Genomic DNA, 23,670 nt, shown 5'->3' on the forward strand with positions numbered 1-23,670 from the left:
GGGGTACACAGCAGACATCGTAGACGGACAGAGTGGAGGCTAGTTTGGCATTTGCAGAAGGCAGGACATTGCAGATGACTGCTTCTTCAATCATTTTACACTACTTATTTTATAGGTCACCACACACTCCCGATATTAGCCTAGCTAGCTAGTTTCATTGAAATGGACAGCAGAATTCCAGACAGTGAATCTCTCCATTTAGGGATGAAAGAAAAAGATTTTCAGTATACAAGTTTATGCGTAATACGTGAAAAAAACTATCCAGTATTCACTACCAGATGACACAGCGGTGTCCTGTTCATTTCAACAGTGGGCTGCCGTTGCCTGTAAGAGCACTATAAGACTGAAGATAATGTGTAGACAATCTTACATGCAATGGTGATGCCGCTAGAAATGTGAGGAATTTGCTTTATTTTTTTGTATGTTGTTTTATTTTCATGCGTTTATGATTTAGTTTATCTAAAATTAGACACATATTCAGTAGTATACATTGTAATTGACAGGGGGGAAAGGAAAAATAGATTGGTATCTGGTGAAAGTGGTGTCATTGTGTATTAAAGGGCTATTTTTTTTTTAAAGAGCTGTTCAGGAAAGACTGTATTGGAGCTCACTCTTACGCCATTCCACAATCTTCTTCCCATCTTGTACTTTACCAGTGATCTTTGCAAGCTGATAGATGGTTTCTTTTCCCTTACATATTTACATTTGTCTTTTGACTAATATCTCCAATTTATTTATTCATAACTGAAATTTTGGTACAACCAGAAGTAATGCTTTGTTTTGTTTATTACAATTTCTTTATAGAAGACATTGTTTGGTTTGCTCTAATTTGTATTGTTTTTTAATTACATCATGGAAGGAACTAGGATGTGCAACTTTTTGCTTGTGAAGGTTCAAATGATCATTTGCTTTCTTGCCTCAGCATCTTTTGAATGAGGTTCGCAGACTTAACTACAGTGGTGCAATTTTACTGAATACGATCCATTTCTAAAGTAGTACATTGAATGAGATGTGATACGTGCATTTAATGAACTTTTAAATATTACACCTATGACATGGTTTCTCTTTGTAACAGAAATAATTTGTTTTAGTTACTGTCAAAATCGTAAATAATGTTATATTTCCAAAAATTGTTACCATTTTATGAAGTAGAGAGCATTTGTTTCATTGAGGATGCATGCTAGGTAAACAAAGATAATTGTTAAGATAACACATGTCAGTTGTCCAGCAGTATTAATAACAAAATTTTGAAATTACGTAAGAATCTAGAAGAAATACTACTGATGAATGTTAAGTAAGTTTTTGATAGATTCCATAACATCAGAAATGGCTCGTCATCGTAGACACTTAAGTAGTTGATGCAAAGTATCAATTGGTGTCCAAGTATTGACGATCAGAAAATAATATTAATGTTTCATTTTGTTTGTGTTGGTGCTTCTCAGTACATAACTAGCAGTTATAGGGATAACTTCAATTGTAAATGTGTCATAGGCTTAGCAAAGTACAAGATACAAACATGGAATTACACCAGTTTTTACATCGTGTCCTTTAATAACCAGTGACACTTTTTACATTATATGAAAACTTTATTAATGAGTATACAATGCCATATAGTACATTTTGTACATCATATGCTTTGCATGCCTCAATTTAATTGACATGCAGACTGTGAATTGAACTGATTGTGCTGATAGTAGATTACAAAGAATTAAAGCACATTGCACTGTTCACTTTTGCACATGACTTATGCTTAAATACTAATTTCTATTTATGTTATCATCATGGTGCTGTTCATTAGTAGTTGGAACTGCTTAAGTATCATTAATGATGCTTCTTGTTAAATAACATCTTAATGGCTTTACTTTGTTAGAAGCATTTTGTATTTAGCTGTGGAAACTGATAAAGTATGTGCATTTTAGAGATTGGTTTTGCTAGTATGGCCATAGCTTCTTGTAATTGCTGCGAGTACTTTGTTGACACGGAATTTGTAAGCAGTATGTCAGTGCAAGTTTTTAATCATTTTTGAAGCAGTCTTTTTTTTTGTGAGAACAACAACAATTGTTACAGCTTTTTAGTCCTGTGAATTCTCTTAAAAATTACTCCAGATCACAGAGATTTTTTTCCTTTCATTTCATGGCTCTTTTATTTCTATATTGTGTGTGCTGTGTGTTTTATGTCGTACTTAAAGTTGACTTGATGTATTTTCTATCAGTTGACATTACGCCGGATTGAGTTTTCTAGTTATTTCTGTGTTGTTCAATTAGAGACAGCAACTATGAATCTTTTTCAACATAAGCCATATTATTTTGATGTTAATTTAATTTACTTTAACAGACTTTTATTTTGGGCTTGTGCTGTTCTCTATCCTCTTCATCAGTGGATGTTTGTGAAAAAATTTACATATTCTTTATTATTTATGTTATTTTATTTTCATTCATTTGTTTGTAAATATTTTTGGTGTAAATATATATACTTTCCTGAAGTGGCCGTTGACAGTCATTATTATGTTTTATCCCTCACAGAGCTTCTATCTCGTGTTTAGTTGTATTGCTTTAAAATTTCCCTCCTATGTATGGCTCTGAAAAACTCTCTAGCTTATGTTCATCAGAAAATTAAAATTTGCAGACCGCTCTGTGTAGTTCATGATTGCAGAATAATAAAAAGAATCACCTCCATTTTCAGACACTGCCTTTTTTTTTTAATATATGAATCCACGTATATCATAAAAATTTATTTTCCACAAATGAAGCCAGGACGTAAAAAGTTCTGAAAGGTAATAGTTTCAATACTGGTATTCCAGCTGTAAGTTAATGACTCAGTCACACAGTGCGTTAATTCAGGTTGTAATCGCATACAGTTTTTTGTACCTCTGTTTTTATTTGGAGATTTTTTATTTTATTCATCAACAATATTCATTAATTACTAAATCGAGTGAATCAAGCTTTTTGTCAATGTGAAATAGTATGCTGCAAGGGTCCAGCTCACTAAAGATATATAAAGAAATGATTTGTAGATTGACAGACTGCAAAAAATAAATGTATGAGGAGAAGCTTGCATAAATGTTAATGTACCAGTTTCGGGGGTACATATAGTTCAATGTGACTCTGAGCCACAGCGCAACTGTGCATTTATCACATTAAAATTTTTTTAGTGATGGTGAAGAAGTGATATGTTACAGATAAAAATCCTAGGATTTACCAGAGATGAAACCTGGAGCTTTAAATCCATAGTCCGATCTTTACCACTGAGTAGTTGAGCCATGCTAATGGACTGATGCATAGGATTATGCCTTCTGATTAGGGCCCAGTACATGTGTTACATGGGGAGCTGTGCAACAGTGTTTAGTGTTGCCCACATTTTGTTTCAAGTAATGTGAGTAGGTGGTTAAAACACCTCTCCACTCCTTCCATTCTCCTCCTCCCTTTGCATCTCCTCCCTCCTTTCGTGTCTCTCCCACTACAACCCATTCACCATTTTTCAAGATCTCCCCCCCCCCCCCCCCCCCCCCCCCCTCCGCTCTCTCTCTCTCTCTCTCTCTCTCTCTCTCTCTCTCTCTCTCTCTCTCTCTCTCTCACACACACACACACACACACACACACACACACACACACACACACACACAGGATCCAATTTAAAACATGCTAAGTGTCAAGTCACACATTTTTATCTCTTTCTGTAAATAACTCATTTGTAAAAATAAGTGGAATGTGTTCTGATTCCACAGATTCACCTTATTACTGCAAAAAAGCAGAGTATTTTAACTAGCAGTAATAAGAGACATGGCTATTGTAGGAAATGAAGGGTCAGGTGTAGCAGCCAAGGAGGTATGCCATCCCCATGCATGCTATTGCCTCACTGTTGAAACACACGGTCTTGCATCAATGGGAGGAGCGTCGGCTCAAAGTGAGAGATAATTAGCTGCATTTATTAAAGGCCTCAATGCGGCCGCGGCATACCTCCTTTCAGCGATGTTGACGGGACGAGATCCTCCTTACGCATATTCGCATAGGCCACAGCCCTAAGACACGTTGGCTTCTTGCTCTGATGCTCTGACAAGAGGACCCTCCAGTGTGTGTTGATTGTGGCGCACAGATCACTGTTCAACTCATTTCATTAGACAGTCTTTTATTTTCTGGCCAGGGAGCTGCAGATTTGCCAATAGATCTACCTTCCATTTTAAGTAACGCTCAAAACAATATGGTGAGACTTTTAAGGTTTTGTGATTTTCCCAACTTGTTTTCAAAAATTTTACAGAGATGTTTTTAACTTGTTAAAAAGGTGAATGGCTCACCCAAGTTTTTGTTGTGGTCAGCCAGGCGTTTCCCAGTGTCTTTCTTTTAGCTCTCCTGTGGTTTTACTTCCGTTTTAATCCCAGGTATAGCACCTTTCACCCTTTCTCAATTGTTGTAAGGTGTTTGAGATAGAGTGGTTATGTGAATGAATGTGAGCGAGGTGGGAGTGAGTTCACCTCCTCACCGTGTGATAATTTTCATAATTTTATCCACATTGCTTCTTTTAATATGCGTGAGGACACACAACCTTCCCATTGAGCGCCTATAAGCTCCAAACAGACACATTAACTAGTGGTACTGTAATCGACAAAAAAAATTTCATTTCTTTTACATTTTTTTAGCATGAGAATAACAAAATTAATTTTGCAAAATATTTTTTTCAACATTGACTTTTGTTTCATACATAACTCCATTCTCGGAATTAGATATTCCGAAGTTTAGTGTACGCTATTGAGGAAGAAATGACAACATCATCGAAGTCTTTTTGTTTTGCAACTGATGAACATGGCTGATCTTTCAGATGAAGTATGGCATCTCACACATCATCCATAGCCTCTCCTCTTTTTGAGAAGTTTTTGAGATAAGTGAGTACAAGGGTGTTTGATCATACTGCATTTGGAGATCATACATGCCAAATTAACAGCAGCTTTTCAGCAGCAGCTTTAAAAATAAGTAGTGCTTGGCAAAAGACCATGCATCATCTAGTTATGAATGTGTGGAACATTTTCTTCACTATTTGACATTTGGAACGAGTCTAGGGACATGCAGCAGAGCATCAAGAAGACAGTAACCCTGAGAATGTGTTTTGAAAGAAATTGCACTTTGAACTGGTTTCATTTCCACTCTTTAATTGCTTATTGGTCACCAGTGAACCATTTCATGTTTGTAACCATCATCATTATCACCCTACTTTATTTTTTCTTTAGTGAAATAGTATTATACGTATTTTAAAACACATTTAGCACTCTGTTATACAGCAATTGTTTCTCTAGAATATGATCATGAAATTTCACCTACAAATACCCACGTACTGAGTGAGGTCTTAATGTTGTTAGCATGGTGTCCGGTGGAGCCGGATTGTTGCCACTATCCAGTCATGCAGATTATTATTATGAGGTATCTTAAATCTGTTTGAAGTGGTCACATCTTCTGTGTGTTCCATCTCCAGCAGCAGCAGGACATTTACCGTAAGTTTCTTGCTGTTCAGAGATATCAGGAACTGCATGAATCGTATACATAGAGGGTGATTTTTTCCACCTTGTACAAACTCCAGGGATTTGATACATGAGAAGACACAGAACAAATAAGGTCTAATGTACTTATGTCTGGAAATGCATGGTTTCCATACTAGAGACCATTTATTCAATCATATATTGTTACAGAGTCTGTGGTCTAATACGTACTATACCATGCCGCCACAGTTACAGTATGTGTTGAAAATGGTTTCCATGTACCTCAGGACTTGCATGTATGCACTGCAGCATGTTCCATCTCAAATGTTCACATCAGCCAGGCTGCATCCGAACAGTGTCAAAGGCGGCATACACTGCTCCATTGTCTCCACATCTGGAATGATCTCTGCATACATGATACTTTTTGAGATGGCGCCATAACCAGACGATTTGAGATCTGGTGAATGAGCAGGACATGCAACTGGACACCCTCATCTGATCTATCGACCAGGGAAGACACGATTGAGGTGCATCCAGACGTTAATGGCAAAGTGGGCTGGAGCGCTGTCATTTAGCAGCCGCATAACCCTTCGAATCACCAATGGGACTTCTTCCAGTTGGGGAGGCAAAGCCACGCACAAGAAATGCCGATAGCTCTGCCTGTTAGGCGACGTGGGAGGAAGACTGTTACCATAATTCACTGATGCAGCGGACTCACTGCCATGGGGGTTCTGCATACTATCTGACAGTTGACTGTTATGAAAGTTGAAGATACCACTCTGTGTAAAAGTGGCCTCATCTGTGAATAAGATAGGTTACACAAATCCCAGAATTGTGGTTGCCTGTTGAAGAAACCAGTGACAAAACTGCTTCCAATGTGGAAAGTCTGTTACTAGTAAGCCCTGCACACACTTCAAGTGATAAGGGTAGTGATAATTGTTATGGAGAATGTTCCACACTGGCCATCTGTCTAGTACTGACACAGCAGTTGCCTTCCACAGCATTAATCACATGTTCCTCCAAGTTTGGTGTCCGAACATTTCAGGTAAGTCCTTCACGATTTCCTGCTTCCCAAAATGACTCCGTCTCAGACAAATGGTGAAACACTGTTGCAAACACTGAATTCTGTGGCTGTTGTCAGTGGGGATAGGTCTCCTGATACAACCTTGCTGCCTGCCACCTGTTGCCATTTGCCTTTCTCAAATACAGTGTGTAGAATGCTGTATCACATCCACTACAATGTGAGAAAAAATATATTTAAAAACAATGTGAGTCAGAAAGAGAAGTGTATCGGACACCACATTACCAATTACTGTGGCAGGAGAGGGCACTAGGGCTTGACGTATGAAGAATAGTGCCACCCTGTACGAGGAAATCATGAATACTGTAACTGTGGCTGCATGGTACAGCACATATTAGACTGCAGTCTCTATACCAAAGTATGATTTAATAAATGGTCTCTAGCATGGAAATCGTGCATTTCCGGACAGAAGTTCGTTGGACCTTTTTTGTTCCGTATCCTCTCATCAATCAATCCGTAGAGTGTGAACGCAGAGGAAAAACCCACCCTGTTCATTAGGATAAGATCAAACAATGGAAACTTCTGGTAGGAATATCAACACTGTAGAAAAAGACAGATTGCAACTTATCGTAAAGAAGACATGTCAAGTTGCAGACAGGCACAATTAAGACACACAAGCTTTCGGCCACAGCCTTTATCACACCTCACAAGCACATGACTGCCAACTCCTGCATCTCAGGCCTACTCACCGTAAAGATGTCCCATTGAGTTGGAGATGGACACAACGAAAAGACTATAATATATAATAGTTTTCAGCCAAAGCCTTCTTCAGCAAATAAAATGCACTCAGAAATAAGTGCAAGTCATGCACATGTGACCACTACCACAAACATCTCAGACCAGAAGACGACTGTCATGTGAATAGCAATTTGCAGTGGGGGAAGGACAGGCAGGTGAATCGGCAGAGGGCGGCTACAGAGAGGGTTGGGGAATGTGAAAAGGAAGGAGGTGATAGAACGAGGGGGTGGAAACTACTGAGTGGAGGATGTGGGAGCAGTATGTTACCGTAGGTTGAGGCCAGGATAATTTCGGGATCAGAGAATGTGCTGTGAAGATAACAGACATTGCACATTTCAGAAAAGCTGGTGGTGGAGGAGAGGAGCCAGATGGCCCAGGTTGTGAAGCAACCTTTGAAATTAAACATGTTGTGTTCAGCTGCATATTGTACCACAGGATGGCCCACTTTGCTCCTGGCCCCAGTTTGGCAGTGGCCATCCACCCTGATGGACAACTAGTCGTACCAATGTAAAAGTCTGTGCAGTGGTCACTGCTGAGCTGGTATACAACATGGCTGCTGTCACAGTTGGTCCGGCCTCTGATGGGGTAGAATACACCTGTGATAGTCCTGCAGAGGAAGTGCTGAGTGGGTGGATTCCACAGGTCTTGCGCATGGGGCTTCTACAGGTATATGATTCCTGTGGCAAGACTTTGGGCTTGGGAGAGGCATAGGGATGGATAAGGTGTTGTGGAGGTTGTGCGAGTACATAACACCACTTTAGGAGGGGGGGGGGGGGGGGGGGGATCCTGGGTAGGATGTCAGATAATCAGTCCTGACGCAGGATGTGGTTCAGCTGTTGCAGTCCTGGGTGGTATTGGTTGATGAAGGGGGCACTCTTTTGTTGCTGGCTCTTGTGGGTGGTGGAAGGATTGTGGGTGGGGGGAATGGAACAGGAAATCTGTTTGCAGACCAGGTCCGGGGAGTCGTGTCTGTCTGTGAAGGCCTTGGTGAGATCCAGCATGTGGGGCAAGGAAGTTATTGTCACTGTCAATGCTGTATGACAGGGATATTTTGATGTGGAAGGGGTGGCAGCTGTCCAAATGTAGGTGCTGTTGGTGGGTTTAATTTGGACATAGGGGTGGATGGAGCCATTAGAGAAGAGGAGGAGGTCAGCGTCTAAGAAGATGGCGTGCTGGATTGAGGATGACCAGGTGAAGCAGATAGGAGAGACAATGTTGAGGTTGTGAAAGAATGAGGATAAGCTTTCTTGGTCCTGAGTCCAGATGATGAAGATATGGTCAATAAGCCTGTACCAGAACAGGGTTTTGGGATTTTAGGAGGCTAGGAAACTTTGCTCCAGAAGGCCCATAAACAACAACGTAGGGAAAGATAGATTGCTACTTGCGATAAAGAAGACACATTAAGTTGCAGACAGGTACAGGAGGGTGCCATGTGAGTGCCCATGGCTTGTGCTCTGGTTTCATTTGTGTACCTTATCTTCAAAGGAGAAATATTTTTCTGTTAGAATAAAGTTGGTTAGGTGAGTGATGAATGAGGTAGTGCGTTTGGAGTCTGAAGAACATTGTAGAAAGTTGTTTTCAGTTTTGACAAGACCATGGATATGAGGGATGTTGATGTCCAGGGAAGTGGCATTAACAGTGACCACTGGGGAACTAGGAGTTAAAGAACTGGGAATGGTGGAAAACTGGTGAAGGAAGAGGTTTGTGTCTTTGGCATGAGAGGCTAGATTATAGGCAATTGGCTTGAGGTGTTGGTCAATATTTCTAAATATTCAGGATATTTAAAATAAAAGTGTGCCATACAAATAGAAATAAAATTTTATAAACATGTACCTGAAAGATAATGCTTATAGAAAAAATTGGTCATGTTACTTGCACTGAAAACATTCAATACTCTATAAATCAAACATACTCTATACTCTGTAAAGATTCATGGCACTATAGCAGTACTACAGGACATGCCACACAGGTATCTTTTTGCAGGTTCCTTTACAAATTCACTACACTTTCCCAGAACCCCTTCTACAAAACGAGTCTTCTGTTCACCTTCCCTACTATTGATTTTATGTATTTCTCCCATTTTATATTGTTTTGTAACATCCATATTATTGAAGAGCTAACATGGTGCATAGGCACATTCCCAGTTGCCTGTCTCTATCTAACAGCTTGCAGGGGCAACAGTAATCTGATTTTTAATAATTGCATAATTATTGTCTGTTGGTAAAATGCTGTCAAAATCTACGCAAAAATCTAATGTTGAAGGTTTACAACAGTGGGACAAGAATTCCAAGTTATGTTCACCCATAATTTGATAGTGAGGGCACTTGCAACAAACTTTACACACAATTTCAAACCTTTTCTTGTAGACACCCCCCCCCCCCCACCTCACTCACACACACACACACACACACACACACACACACATTAAACCACAAAAGATGAAAAGTTCATCACTTATTATGGGGGTGGTTTGATAAGTCTGGTAAGAATGGAACATTTTTGTTGAGCCTTATAAAGAATTTCAACAATGTATAGCATACAGCTCATTACTGACAGCCATCTGAATTGGTCAGTGAGTCGACTGTGATTAAAAATGGAGAAAACGGAATTTCATGCTGTTGTTAAACATTTTCATTTGAAGGATTATACTGCTGCACAAATAAAAACAGAATTGTGGACCCTGCACCATCATTAAAGACCATTTGCTTTTGGCTTAATGATTTTTAAATGTGGTTGGACAAGCACCACAGACAAAGTATGCTCAGTCCATCCAAATGAGGTCACCAGAAAGGAAACCATGACATGGTAATGCAAGACCGCTGAATAAAAATTCACGAGATTGCTGAGACTTAGGCATCTCCACTGAGCAAGTGCATAATCTCCCTGCTCGGATAATTGGCTATGAATAAACTGTCAGTGAAGTGTGCTGCAAATGCTCAGAGGTGACCAAAAGCTCAATCGACAGCATTTCACTGGAACGTCTGGCAATGTTTGATTGCAATCCGCAAGACATTTTGCTCTGGTTTGTGACTGTTGATGAAACGTGGATCCATCATCACACATCAGAGTCAAAACAGCAGTCAAAACAATGGACAAAGGCTGATAAAAGTGCTCCGAAGAAGACAAAAACCGTTTTCTCATCTGACAAAGTGATGGCCATTGTTTCTTTAGATTCCCAAGAAATAAACCTCATAGAGTATTTGGAAAAAGGCGTAACCATAACTGGACCTTATTATGCTTCATTGTTGGATGGTTTGAAACTTGTGTTAACTGAAAAGAGGCCCAGGTTGACAGGCAAAAAAGTGCACTTTCACCAAGATAATGCACCATCCCACGCATCAGCAATAACAATGGCAAAAGTGCATGAATTACGCTTTGAATTGATTCCATCTGCCCTGTTCACCAGATTTAGCCCCAAGCTACTTCTTCCTGTTCCCTAAATCGAAACTTTGGTTTCCTAAGAAGAAATTTTTATGAACTGAGAAAGTGATAGTTGCAGTCAAGGAGTATTTTGCAGAGTCTAACAGAACCTATTTTTCTGTTGGGATGAATAAGCTGGAGGATCACTGGACCATGTTTATATCTCTCAAAGCAGACTATATCGAGAAGTGAGGTGAGTTTTTTTTGTTTCATACCGAACCATCCTCGTACATTTTCATTGTTGGAGCAGTAAACTGCCACATCAGACATTATATTTTAAAGTATTACATCTTTACTGCTATATTTGCAACACATCTGCATACACTGTCCACATATACCACTGAAAATGCCTGCAAAAGTATACCGTTGTACAGCAACAGTATTATGAAAACGATAGATTGCTATTCACCCTGTAAAGGAGACATCAAGATGCAGACAGGCACCTCGAAAAGGCTGTTGTACATTTAAGCTTTTGGCCAGAAGGCATTCCTCAGAATTAGAAAAACACACACACATAACACTATCTCTGGCTACTGTGGTCGGACTCAATGTCTCCACTATATGGTAAGTAGCAATCAATCCTTTTCATTATACTGTTGTTACTCCATCCTGGATTTGCCATTGTATCATTGTACAACACACAGTTAAGGATGTATAATGTCATAAACTTTGACATGCATGAAAAATAACTTTTGCTGGAGATGGGACCGCAAATTAACCGGACTATATACATTTGTTGAGTAATCAGAAGTTTGAAACTATTTTATACATGGGAGTTCAATTGTTTGAAAGGCCAGGGCTTTACTGTTTATACAAAAGTATATGGCTAGCCATTAGAACTGCAACCATATGAATATGGTATGTAACATGTCAAATTTGCAATAAGCGTACTGCACTCATATGTGCAGATGAGTAGCATTTCAGTGGACCTGCACAAATTAGGTAGGCTGTACAGTGCCTACATTCTGTTGGTGTAAGAATAGATTGTGCAGTACCTTTCTCATTCAAAAATTGCATTTTAATATTGGTTTTCTGTGAGAAAATCACATGACGTCTTGTGTAAGAAATAGGAAAGCCTACCGCCATATGACAGATGAGACTGATTTATCAATCGCCATGCTCATTTTAGAGCAAATATGGAATTGACCGGTTCAGGAGGGCCATATTAAAGCAGGATCATGACGGCCGTACAGGAGTAGTGCCCGAGAAGACAGACATATTCACTCAGTTGCGCAGGATCCTACAGCCACATCATATACCTCAAGGCAGGAAGTAGGCCCATTTGTGGCGAGAAAATTGTTTATACTGTCAGTATGACATCTGGAGCAACATGAATTTTCAGCGTGCCAACCATCGTTGTGGCTTCCCTGATGTGGTAGCAGGGATGTGCCCCGACACTGGTGCGTTCGATGATAGCACTGGACACACAAGCAGAACCACATTGCTTTTTCAGATGATTGTTGGCCTATAGCCCTATTCTGTATCGTTTGGTCACTCTGCTGATTGGTTCTGTATGTTAGTGGACCGAGCGGTAGAGCTACTGCAACCTAGCCTCCGTGTAATGCTGTAAACTATTTTGTAGCGAGTCGGTGCAGGTACTGAGTTGGACCTTTTGCTGTATTGCTGTCTCTCCCCAAGCCAGCCAATGAATAATAAGTGACCACAGTGGCGGGCATGTTCACCCAACAACTGCACACCTGGCAAGGCACACCGCAGCACGCACAGGGCCACACACTTGATGCGGCCAGCTGACTCAACTTCTGGACACGCTATTCCCATTATTGTTTCCGAAAAGTGTATTTACAGTGAATAAAATATTATATTAATGGAGTGGAAATGTCAGAAGAAAATGAGAAGGTTAGGATGTTCACACCTCAGGGACACTGAAGTGGCTTTGCGTATTGCCACTGTGCATCTGTTGTTTGTGTGTGCTATATTTGAAACAAGAGTAGCAACCAGGATGCAGAAAGACACTTCCTTATTGACTGGTTTTGACCAGTACGTTTGGCTTTCCTGAGACTAACAGCTTGTGTTAAAAATTGTAGACATTTGGCCACAACTGAGAATCTCCCCAGCTTCGTCAATGCACCTCGAGATGCTCGAATGACTCATGGCAGCTGAAATGTTCAACTGATTTAGTCAGTTCAGGACTTGCGAAACAAATGTTCTTTCAGGTGCAATGGGATGGCTGTAGCTTTGTGATGGACTCCTATGCACAGCTGCAGTTCCTCAAGCAAGTTACTGGTCACCTCCCAGCTCAATCTGTACCTCGACAAAAATTTGCTCTCGGGCATTTCAGATGGGTTCGTCTTGTCACGCAGATTATGTTGCCAAATTGCATGGCACTGTATTTCCTCAAGCCGCCTTCATCACATTGTTTTCTTCTTAATAGCACCATGTGCACCTTGTCCATTTCCATAATTTGTGGCTGAATAACAACATTTGTAAACTCACTTTCCACCTGGATGCATCCCAGTGAATCTTCAGTAAAATTTAATCAATAAATCCAAAACTAAAAATCACTCAGTACTTCTAAAATAACAAAATATCTCCACAGCCGAAGCACACTGAACTGAACAAACAATTCAACTGCCACCCCACCATCTCTCGGTAAGTAGATGAACAGTCAGCAGGTGGACCAGTTGTTAACAGGCCTCGGGAATGTACAGAATATCCACTTTGGCTACCGAACTGGAAATCATGTCTCTATGAGGCTAACCTACAGAACCGATTGGTACAGATGATACAGAGTGGGGCTGCTGGGCACAGCACCACAGTGGATATATCTATGTGAGGAGGCTCTGAGGAGAACAGACACTGCCAGATTGCTTTTGCCATTGCCATGCAATCCCAGCAGCTTTCATGATGGTGGGTACACAACTCAATCACCATTGGTTCCCATAGGTGATAATTCAGACAGCAGACATTACATTTCTGACATTTTAAGGCCAGTGGCTACACCTTGTCATCCGTGATATTATCTTTCAACAAGATAATGCGAGTTTGAATGTTGCCTGAGCTGTCCTGACTGGATGGTGTTCGACTGACAGCAAATTCTCCATATCTCTCACTCATTGGAAACATTTCTTGATTAGCTGGTGAGATACTGGCATGCCCCCACTCGGCAGACTTCTGGTGTGGAATCGGTACCTACCCTTATCTGTCATCTGACTTCAATTTGACTCAATGGCCAGCCAGGTTAGAGCCATTGTTGTTGCCAAAAGTGACAGGTCGATGAATTAAATTTTGTCTCCTGTACACATCTAATCATCTAGAAATTTAATCGTGTTTTCGTCTCATTATACTGTATTCATACGATAAGCAAAATTTTGATATTTGCTATCACTCCTGGTGTTGCAATTTTAAAGAACAGCATTATATTTTGGTCCTTCTGCCTGATTCCTGCTCCTGCATCTGTCGACATGTAGAATGAGTTGTCATTCTGTACACTAAGTAGATGGGGTAACAGCCAGTATTTGCATTATTGGTGATATTTGTTTTACGGATGTTATGCCACGGTCTGAGGCATAATTCTCTGACTAACATTTCTTCTTCCAGTTCTGGAGACATCATCAGAGCTTCAATGACTCAGAAACCGATTACAGTCTCAGGCAAGCTCGGCAAGCCAAATTCTAGTGATGTCTCCAGCACTGGAAGACTGAAATGTTAGGTAGAGAATTTGCCTTGCACAGAGGGCTAATGTGCATAAAACAAATATCGTCAGTAACATAGGAAACATTTTTGTTCCAGAACTTCATCAGAAATGACATAGTCTGATTACGAGGGGTATTTAAAAAGTCCATGCAAAAATAAAAACTACTTACGTGTTTGGGGTAAACTTTTTTTATTTTTTGACATAGTCTCCTTTTAGACTTATACGCCTCGTCCAACTCTGTTTTAATTTGTTGATCCCTTCCGAATAATAGGATTTGTCCAAGTCTGCAAAATAGCTATTAGTTGCTGCAATCACTTCCTCATTTGAATAAAATCTTTGGCCCACCAGCCATTTCTTCAAATTGTGGAACAAATAGTAGTCTGAGGGGGCCAAGTCTGGAGAATAGAGGGGATGTGAAACGAGTTGGAATCTTGTTTCCATTAATTTTGTGACCACAACTGCTGAGGTGGGTGCTGGTGCATTGTCATGATGGAAAAGGACATTTTTACGGTCCAGTCACCGGCGTTTTTCTTGCAGCTAGGTTTTCAAACGCTCCAATAACAATGAATAATATGCACCTGTAATAGTTTTACCCTATTCCAGATAGTCGATAAGGATTATCCCTTGCGAATCCCAAAAGACAGTCGCCATAAACTTTCCGGCCGAAGGACTAGCCTTCGCTTTTTTTGGTGCAGATCTTCCCTTGGTAACCCATTGTTTAGATTGTTGTTGTTTGGTCTCAGGAATATAGTAATGTATCCATGTTTCATCCACAGTGATGAAACGACGCTTAAAGTCCTGCGGATTCTTCCTGAACAGCTACAAACCATCCTTGCAACTCTTCACGCGATTCCATTTTTGGTCAAGAGTGAACCATCGCGGAACCAATTGTGCGGATAGCTGTCTCATGTCCAAATGTTTATGCAAAATATTATGTACCCGTTCATTCGAGATGCCCACAGCACTAGCAATCTCACGCACCTTAACTCTTCTGTCATCCGTCACCATATCATGGATTTTATCAATGATTTCTGGGGTAGTAACCTCCACAGGGCGTCCAGAACGTTCAGCATCACTTGTGCCCATATGGCCACTCCAAAAATATTGAAACCACTCATAAACTGTTCTAACTGAAGGTGCAGAGTCACCGTAATGTTTATCAAGCTTCTCTTTTGTCTCCTGAGGCATTTTGCCTTTCATAAAGTAATGTTTAATCACCACACGAAATTCTTCTTCGTCCATTTTTTGACAATCACTCGACTTCCTTGATTCACATGAATGCCAAGCACAAAGAAATAGACCAGTATGGCTGAAACTTGCTGTGCGTTCTTTCCAAAGGTACTACTAATTAAACATGACCTCAATAAGCGCCAATGGTGCCATCTCTTGGACTTTGCACGGAATTTTCAAAAGCCTCTCGTTTCTTAGTATAAAACAATCCCAAATTAAATCACATTTACAATATTTGATCAAAAGTGTCCAGACACCGCCCCCCCCCCCCCCCCCCCTCTGCCCCTCATGTAATGCAAAATTGACCACTAGATGTCACGAGAAGCACAACGGCCAGTATAAAAGGAGATGGTGAGTATTGTGTTGTCAGCAGCAGCAGCAGAATGGGTCTGTCAGGAGAGCTCAGTGACTTCTAACACGGTCTAGTCATCGGATGGCACCTGAATAACAAATGCGTCACGGATATTTCAACCTGTGCAATGTTGCCTAAGTCGACTATTGATGATGTTATTGTGAAATGAAAACACAGCTAAACCAAAACCACACAGACCTCACGTACTGACAGACAGGAACCATCGAGCACTGCAGAGAGTGGTCAAAAAATAATAGCACATAGTCAGCAGAAGGAACCACTTGTGAGCCTCAGAGTGCTACCAGCAGCCTGTTAGCACAGTGAATGTACACTACTGGCCATTAAAATTGCTACACCACGAAGATGACGTGCTACAGACGTGAAATTTAACCCACAGGAAGAAGATGCTGTGATATGCAAATGATTAGCTTTTCAGAGCATTCACACGAGGTTGGCGCCGGTGGTGACACCTACAATGTGCTGACATGAGGAAAGTTTCCAACTGATTTCTCATACACAAACTGCAGTTGACCGGCGTTGCCTGGTGAAACGCTATTGTGATGCTTCGTGTAAGGAGGAGAAATGCGTACCATCACATTTCCGACTTTGATAAAGGTCAGATTGTAGCCTATCGCAATTGTGGTTAATTGTATTTTGACATTGCTGCTCGCGTTGGTCGAGATCCAATGACTGTTAGCAGAATATGGAATCGGTGGGTTCAGGAGGGTAATACGGAACACCGTGCTGGATCCCAATGGCCTCGTATCACTAGCAGTCGAGATGACAGACATCTTATCTGCACGGCTGTAATAGATCGTGCAGCCACGTCTCGATCCCTGAGTCGACAGATGGGGACGTTTGCAAGACAACAACCATCTGCATGAACAGTTCAATGACGTTTGCAGCAGCATGGACTATCAGCTCGGAGACCGTGGCTGCGGTTACCCTTGACACTGCATCAAAGACAGGAGCGCCTGCGATGGTGTACTCAACGACGAACCTGGGTACACAAATGGCAAAACGTCATTTATTCGGATGAATCAAGGTTCTGTTTACAGCATCATGATGGTCGCATCCGTGTTTGGCGACATCGCGGTGAACGCGCATTGGAAGTGTGTATTCGTCATCGCCATACTGGCGTATCACCCAGCGTGATGGTATGGGGTGCCATTGGTTACACGTCTCGGTCACCTCTTGTTCACATTGACAGCACTTTGAACAGTGGACGTTACATTTCAGATGTGTTACGACCCGTGGCTCTACCCTTCATTCGATCCTTGCGAAAACCTACATTTCAGCAGGATAATGCACAACCGCATGTTGCAGGTCCTGTATGGGCCTTTCTGGATACAGGAAATGTTCGACTGCTGCCCTGGCAGGCACATTCTCCAGATCTCTCACCAACTGAAAGCATCTGGTCAATGGTGGCCGAGCAACTGGCTTGTCACAATACACCAGTCACTACTCTTGATGAACTGTGGTATCGTGTTGAAGCTGCATGGGCAGCTGTACCTGTACACGCCATCCAAGCTCTGTTTGACTCAATGCCCAAGCGTATCAAGGCCGTTATTACGGCCAGAGGTGGTTGTCCTGGGTACTGATTTCTCAGGATCTATGCACCCAAATTGTGTGAAAATGTAGTCACATGCCAGCTCTAGTATAATATATTTGTCCAATGAATACCCGTTTATCATCTGCATTTCTTCTTGGTGTAGCAATTTTAATGGCCAGTAGTGTATGTAGGAAGCCAAAAATAATGGGGCTACAACAGTTGAGCAGCTCCTCAAAAGCCTCACATTTCTGTACTCAGTGCTAGGTGAAGCTTGATCTGGTGTAACGAGCAAGTGGATGAGTGGAAACGAGTGTTTTGGAGTGACGAATCATGCTGTGGTAATCCTATGGAAAGTTTTGGGTTTAGCAAATGCATGAAGAACGTTACCTGCCATTGTGTATAGTGCTAACAGTGAAGTACGGAGGATACGAATTACAGTACGGGGTTGCCTTTTTGTGGTTAGGATATGAATATGTTTTATAGCATTGTGTGTCCATACAGTAGAGGAACAGTTTGGAGACTACTATCGATTGTATTGTTATGACGATGCTCCCTGTCGTAAAGCGTCATTTGTGAGGCAGTGGTTTGTGGACAGTAACATTCCTAAATGAACTGGCCTGCATAAAGTCCCAACCTGGTTCCAATAGAACACCTTTGTGATTAGTTAGAATATCTCTTTCGCACCTGAATCCAATGTCCAACTTCATTACCTTCTCTGGTTTAGGCTTTTGAAGTCGAACGGACTACCATCCCTCCACAGACATTCGGACGCCCGATCGAAAGTGTCCCCGGTCAAATTCAAGCCATCGTGAAGGCGAAGGAGGGGGGGCAACCCATATAAATGTCCACTAATGGATGTCCAGTTACTTTTGAGCAGGTAGTGTACATAATGCCATTATTGTTGCTAAAATTTCGCAGTAGGCATGAAAGTGCAGAGCCTTAAGACAGTACATTTGTTTGTTTTCAGTTTATTGTTACACAGTGAAATAATAATAAATATAGATCTGAAATAAAATTATCACAAAAAAATCTGTCTCGATACAGTAAAGCACTGTATCAAACCTTATGTATTATTTTTTTAAGGAAAGTGAAATCTTCCTCCACTAGTGGTATTATCAGTCTAAATCTTCAGAACTGGTCACTCTGGAGTTTTCCGTGCAGTTTTCTTTACAGGTGACTACATATGCCCACTGCCTTCCTTAAAAGTCGTGTATTCCATTTGCTTTCCCTACTACTGACTGACCAATAAGTCAGTTTGTTTATTAGACAGGGTCTCGCATTTGCAAAGATGACAGTTTGAATCTCCATCCGATTGTCCAGATTTAGGAATTCTATTTTTTCTCTAAACTGTTTAAGGCCAAAGGTGGGATGGTTCTTCTGAAAAGTACACAGCTGATTTCCTTTTCCAATTTGATCACATGATCCGTGTCTGAAGACCTCACTGTCAATGAGAGATTAAACCCTAATCTCACTTTCCTTTTACTGCTGATTTCACACATTCTTCCCATTTCATATTGTCAATAATATTACACCAAGTTTTTTCTTCCTTTTATAGGCTCTAGATGATGGAAACTAATCTTGTAGTATGGTGTTACCAGCTGCTTCCACTTTCTTGACGACATTGTTGTGCTTTCTTTACATTTAAACAGAGCTGTCATTCAGTGGATGTGTTGTAGAACATTTGCATTTAAAACCTTGTCGGAAATTTACTGGTCTGATCACCCGAGTGTAAGGTTTACATATAAAACATTTCTGAATTACACTTACATGTGTGTTATCAGTACTGCCATCATTTCACGGCTTTCAAAAGGTGTGAGTTGTTAACACTCTCTTTCTCTGTATTCTTTGCACTTCATTTTTACACGATAAAGTAAAAATGATGATCTCGAATAAAATTGTCACTGAGGAAAATGTACTGTGCTGAAGCATTGCACAGCAAACTTTAACTACTTTTTTTTAAGGTAAGTGAAGTTTTCCACCACTAATGATGATGTTCACCTAAATTTCTTCTAAATTGTAATCAAATACACAACACTACATAAATAAAAATTACATTATTTGAATGTACACATCCGAAAGAATAGACACCATACAGAATCCACAGGTGTTATACATGATATGTAAATTCAAGGTGGAGAGGGGAAGAAAGAAAAGGAAAGGGAGGGATCACTGCTGCCAGCTGCATTGGGACATTATGCGGAATTGACGGCAACAAATGAAAATGTGTATCGGACCGGGATTCGAACCCAGGGTCTCCTGCTTACTAGGCAGGTGTGGTAACCACTGTGCCATCTGAGACACAGTGCTATCACAACTTCACGGACTATCTCAGCTCTCCACACTCCCATCGAGTGCCACCTGTCCTCAGCCCCTGTCCATTTCCTCCGTATTCGCTCTTCTGAGATTCCCAAAGCAGGTGACACATATTTGTGCATCCACACTGAAGAATTATCCATGTTTTTCATTTCAGTATCAATAATATCAACAAAATTATGGAAAGGCTAGATTGCTATGCACCATAAGAATGACAAGTTGAGTTGCAGACAAGTACAAGGAAGGGATAGCAGAGTATCGGTGAGGGGAGAGGAGAGTGCCATCTGGCAGTGTGTACAGGGACTAGATGGTACCAGGCACAAAATTGGGAGGCTGAGGGGAAGGAGAGAAAGGGAAAACAAAGGATAGTGGAAAGGAGGAGAGCAGAGAAGATGAAAAGACCAGTGGATACACTGGCAGAGAGGAGGGAACAATGGAGGTGACAGGACAGAGGAGGCAGAAACAGATGGGTGAAGGGTGTGGGGGCAACAGGTTACCATAGGCTGATGCCAGGATGATTTTGGGAACAGAGAGTTTATTCTATCTACATCTACATCTCCATTTATACTCCGCAAGCCACCCAACGGTGTGTGGCGGATGGCACTTTACGTGCCACTGTCATTACCTCCCTTTCCTGTTCCAGTCGCGTATGGTTCGCGGGAAGAACGACTGTCTGAAAGCCTCCGTGCGCGCTCTAATCTCTCTAATTTTACATTCGTGATGTATAAGTATGGGGAAGCAATATATTCGATACCTCATCCAGAAACGCACCCTCTCGAAACCTGGCGAGCAAGCTACACCGCGATGCAGAGCACCTCTCTTGCAGAGTCTGCCACTTGAGTTTGTTAAACATCTCCGTAACGCTATCACGGTTACCAAATAACCCTGTGATGAAACGCGCCGCTCTTCTTTGGATCTTCTCTATCTCCTCCGCCAACCTGATCTGGTACGGATCCCACACTGATGAGCAATACTCAAGTATAGGTCGAACGAGTGTTTTGTAAGCCACCTCCTTTGTTGATGAACTACATTTTGTAAGGACTCTCCCAATGAATCTCAACCTGGTACCCGCCTTACCAACAATTAATTTTATATGATCATTCCACTTCAAATCGTTCTGCACGCATACTCCCAGATATTTTACAGAAGTAAGTGCTACCAGTGTTTGTTCCGCTATCATATAATCATACAATAAAGGATCCTTCTTTCTATGTATTCGCAGTACGTTACATTTGTCTATCTTAAGGGTCAGTTGCCACTCCCTGCACCAACTGCCTATCCGCCGCAGATCTTCCTGCATTTCGCTACAATTTTCTAATGCTGCAACTTCTCTGTATACTACAGCATCATCCGCGAGAAGCCGCATGGGACTTCCGACACTATCTACTAGGTCATTTATATATATTGTGAAAAGCAATGGTCCCATAACACTCCCCTGTGGCACGCTAGAGGTCACTCCCATGTGTTCAGTTGAGAGAAGTTGGAGATGGAGTGGAGGATCCAGATGGCCCAGGTTGTGAAGCAGCTACTGAAATCTAGTACAGTTTCTGAAAATCAGGGAATTTCAAACATATCAGGGAAATTTTAAAAAAAACTCTGGAAAAATCTTGTTTTTATCTCAGTAGATGAAAGGCTTTGTTTACTGAGGAGTCGTGCATCATCATTGGCTAGGTGCAGCAGAGTACGTGTTCCATTTCCCTACTCCCTCATTACACCGCTGCTCTCCCTCCTACCACTCCCTTCAGCTTGCCATCAATGCTGCCACCGTTCCTTGCCACTAGTCTAGCAGCTGCCAAAAAGAGGCAGGGACGCATGAGAAGTGGTTTGTTTGGATCTGATTCTCAAAGACAGCAGTATGGGTGCGTGAGTTGTGTGTGAGTGATTGTGTGAATGTGCATGTGCTCTCGTTTTCTGAACAAAACTATGGCTGAAAATTTAGTTGTGGCAGCATAAGTGCCTGTCTGTTCCTCAGCAATCATCTTGATGGTGGGTTGCCACTTACCCTCATTATTATTGATTCTCAGAGTACTTGAACAAATTATCTGTTGTGTGGCTTGATCACCGTGGTCTCATTTCATCCACATGTTGTCTATGGGTAATGAATAGCTAACCGCACAAGTGGATTTCAACCACAGGCTATTTCTGCCAATGTCTGTAATGGATTGTGCCTGCTGATCTGAAGCCATTCGGTTCCCACTAATGTGCAGACCCCGCCTGTCGGACCTAGTCTCACCGGTCTCCCTGCAGGCTGGGTCTGTTTGTGTGTGGTGTAAAACAGCAGATTTTCATGGTTTATCCACAGACTCAGGACTGCAGTGCTCATCAGCACACCAGAGACCACAGGTGATGGATTTCAGAAATTGCGACTGTCTCATTGCAAGTACATTGTACGGTGTGGCATTTTATAGAAATTTTATTTGTTCTAGTATATTTTGACACTTCAAAAGTAGTTTATATGTTGGAAAGTACGGACGTTAAGAAGAAGAAAATTGTGTCAGTCGCTAACGGTTTGCACGCTATGTACTCATAGATTTCTGGAAAGAAAAATCACAGAATACCTGTAAAATAATATATGTAACGCAGTGGATAATATCCGACAATAATGAACATTGCAGTCACCTACAGTGTTGGTTTACACAATTCTTCCCCACCTTATACACTTCTTTCAAGAGTCCTATTTTTTTATGAGGTTATTTCTGAAATCAGTAAAGGTATTTTAAATCTGTCTTGCGACCCCAAGGAAATCCATATTTTTGTCACCAAATGTGTTTTGTTTTATTGAAATAAAATATCATCAGTGGTCTAAATGAAAAACATATACTATTTGGTTTGCGTTCTCCACCTAAAAACAGTTCATTAGAAAAGATGTTTATGTTAGTACATAATATTTTTGCTCATATCAGGAAATGTCATGTGTTTGCAAGTTTTTGTTAGATATTTCCTCATTTGCACTATTGTTTCGTGTACTGTAGCTGCAAAGACAGACTGGTAACTTACGTCTTAACTCACCCTTGAGATATCAAAATGTGTCAGGAAAAAATGCTAAAAATTGTCTGGAAATCAGGGAAATATCAGGGAATTTCACTCAGGGAAACTCGTGACAACCCTGATTATGTGCAGCTGCATGCTGTACCACAGGGAGGTGTACTTTGCTCACGGTGACAGTTTGGCAGTGGCCTTTCATCCTGGCGCACAGCTGGTTTGTAGCACTAGCAGAGCTGGTATAGGACACGTCTGCTTTCACAGGTGGCCTGGCCTTTGACAGGGTAAGATAGACCTGTGACAGGACTGGATTGGGGAGTGCTGAGGGAGTGGATTGTGCAGGTCTTGCAACAAATCTTCCACAAGGGAAAGATCCTTGTGTCAAGGGGTTGGGATTGGGAGTGGCACGGGGATGGACTAGGGTGAAGGGTGGGCAATGGAACACTACTTTCAGAGTGGTGAGAGAGATCTTGGATAGGATGTTACTCATACCAATCCATGATGATAGATAATCAAAGCTCTGACAAAGGATGTGGTTCAGTTGTTCCAGTCTGAGGTGGTATGGGTGATGAAAGGGGCATTCCGTTGTAGCTGGTTCTTGGATGTGTTGGTGGGAAAACATTTGAAAGTTTGGGTCTGGCTGTGATTTGTGCACAGATAGCGAAAGCGGTTAAGGCAAGAGTTTGTGTAAAGTGGGAAATCTGGGTTTGAGCCCTGGTTCAGCAAAAAGGTCCACTGTTGTCACTCCAATATACAGTTGAAGGTGGTTCATATTTGCAACTGCAAATACATTTTCCCTGTGTCATGAAAATGTTTATAAAATCACAAATTATCCTGCAAAAGCCTGCTTACAAACTTTTGAGAACCGGTATTATGTGAAGAA

At 41.3% G+C, this 23,670-nt stretch overlaps 1 protein-coding gene across 7 annotated transcripts in view; it reads left to right on the forward strand.

The window, feature by feature from the left end:
* LOC124551368 (titin-like) overlaps nucleotides 1-23,670 on the forward strand; it is a 260,732-nt gene that overhangs the window by 90,672 nt on the left and 146,390 nt on the right. The gene's annotated exons all lie outside the window — the stretch shown is intronic.

Source organism: Schistocerca americana, chromosome 9 (assembly GCF_021461395.2).
Source record: "Schistocerca americana isolate TAMUIC-IGC-003095 chromosome 9, iqSchAmer2.1, whole genome shotgun sequence".
Taxonomy (NCBI): domain Eukaryota; kingdom Metazoa; phylum Arthropoda; class Insecta; order Orthoptera; family Acrididae; genus Schistocerca; species Schistocerca americana.